At 47.1% G+C, this 2,084-nt stretch overlaps 1 long non-coding RNA gene across 1 annotated transcript in view; it reads right to left on the minus strand.

Moving 5' to 3' along the window:
* LOC110309071 overlaps window positions 1-1,545 on the minus strand; it is a 29,649-nt gene extending 28,104 nt beyond the window's left edge. The window contains exon 1 of the long non-coding RNA XR_002379653.1: window positions 1,388-1,545. This is a non-coding gene — a long non-coding RNA (uncharacterized LOC110309071). The remainder of the gene's footprint in view (window positions 1-1,387) is intronic.
* Window positions 1,546-2,084: the final 539 nt, after the last annotated feature.

A 2,084-nucleotide genomic window follows, 5' to 3' on the forward strand; every position in this document is an offset into this window, starting at 1 on the left:
CCAAAAACCCCGCTGGGATAGAACTGATTGAGAGCAGAATGTTCCAGGGCTCATAATCAGCCAGTTCTTGTTCCAAGCTTCTGTGGTACCCCGGGGTTGACCTCGTTGGGACTCCACCCCGGACCTCCCAGTTCCTCCCTGGCAAGATGAAGGGGGAAGCAGCCATTTGAAAGGAGATGGCCACTGGATCCCACATGCCACATCTCTGTCCCTTTTGCCAAAGGTTAGGAAGGTGCAGACAGCTCCCAGAGCTGCCAGCTGTATCACAAGCAGAGGGCCAGCTACCATTTCAGTCAAGGCCCAACGAAGCTGAGAGGTGAAGGCGATGCATGTTAACTGCCCTCAGCGTCATTATAAAGATACTTGGCAAAAACACCCATTCTCATCACGCATCTGACACCACATTCAAGACCCCGTTACAAGGACAAGAGAGGGGAAATCTCAACTCATTTATGGAATTCCCCACATCACCCACCACCTTAACTCATGACTAATCTTCCTCCACTACATTTACATGACTCTAGGCTTCTGGCTGATGCGTGTTACTCAAGAAACATGAATTCTCTCTGCAATAAACGTTCTCCCAATTCCTTTAGTCTGGTGTCTGAATTTTTTCTCGGCTGCTGATGGGAACCTGGATATACACTGCATAGAGATCTCAGTCTAGTNGATCTCTGGGACTTCCTGGTCTTTAGTCACAGGAAATACCAAGAACCTTGAGGAGCCAGGCACAGCCTGAGAAAATGAGGGTCTCCAGACCCCCAGGTATCATGAGGCCCCCAGAGGGCCTGGGTATGTGACTTGGCTTCTGAGGGCAGGACAAGGCCTGTGCCTTGTATTAATACCTGGATGTTTACTCTAGAATCATCTTTAGATGGTGTCTGATGAGGAAGGCTAATTCCTGTTTGAGTTTGAGGCTGGCTTAAAGTTCAGGCCCCTCAGCAGGCAGCACTATTTGTCTAGAACTTAATATCATGGTGTTACTTTTTAATCTATTTTTCTGGTGACCGCTCTATAGTAATCAACCCTGGTTACCGTCTTTAAAACAAACTTACCCTTTTCATAAAACACACCAGATGTTTAAAGGAAAAATATTGTACCAATATTGGTTTCAGGGATGTACCCAAAATTAAGTGTTGGAAGCACGGTGTCCAAGACTGCTCCTGACATTTGGAGCACTTCCACGAGTCCCCTTTAAAAGTGAGAAGTTCTACTCACACATCCTGAAGTGGAGGACTCACAATCTCTCAAATTTGTGTTCAGCCTGCTTTCTCTGGCTTCAGGTCTGAGCCAGGTCCATGTACCTAAGGGAGATGGAGAGAGAGAGAGAGAGAGAGAGAGAGAGAGAGAGAGAGAGAGAAGAGAGACAGAGAGAGAGATAGTATACCTCATGGTGCCTGGCTGCCTATTCTTCCTGATGTCTTCTCTGACCAGAGGCAGGCTCAGGGATGGAGGTCAACACCTGGGGCAGTGGAAGTGAAGCTCAGCTTTTTTTGGAGCCAAGACTCACATGTTGACAAGTAGACCCTGGACCCTGAAGTCATCACCAGAGGTTCCCAGGATAGAACATGAGTAGGTTCCGACCACACCCACTCCGGGAAGACATGCTGATAAATAACAAGTTAGGCTGGAAGAACTAAGCTCAGCAGCCAGTCCCTTCTCTAGACATAAAGGAAGAGCCCTGCCTTAGCTCCCGAGGCTGCATGGAGGGTCTGTCCCCAGGCACCCTGTGACTAGTGATGTCCTCATAAGCCGACAGCAGGGTCCACACTAACTTTACTTTTGTGTAGCCCAAGCTGATCACAGACTCCGATTCCTTCTGCCTTTACTTCCCCTGTCCAGATTATAAACTCTGGATGCCTTGGAGAGTGGGGGAAGTTTATTTTGTTTCTATTGTTTTGCTTTGTTTTGTTTGTTTTTGTTCTTGGTTTTGTTTTTATTTTTAAATCCAGACAGGATTTTATTAGGTAGCCCAGTGTGGCTCTCCCACTAAAGATTCTCCTGCATCAGCCCCATGTATGTATAGAATTATCGGTGAACATCGCCACACCTGGCTCACATGTCTTTTCAATTAAATGTAATAC

This window comes from Mus caroli, chromosome 2 (genome assembly GCF_900094665.2).
Source record: "Mus caroli chromosome 2, CAROLI_EIJ_v1.1, whole genome shotgun sequence".
NCBI lineage: Eukaryota > Metazoa > Chordata > Mammalia > Rodentia > Muridae > Mus > Mus caroli.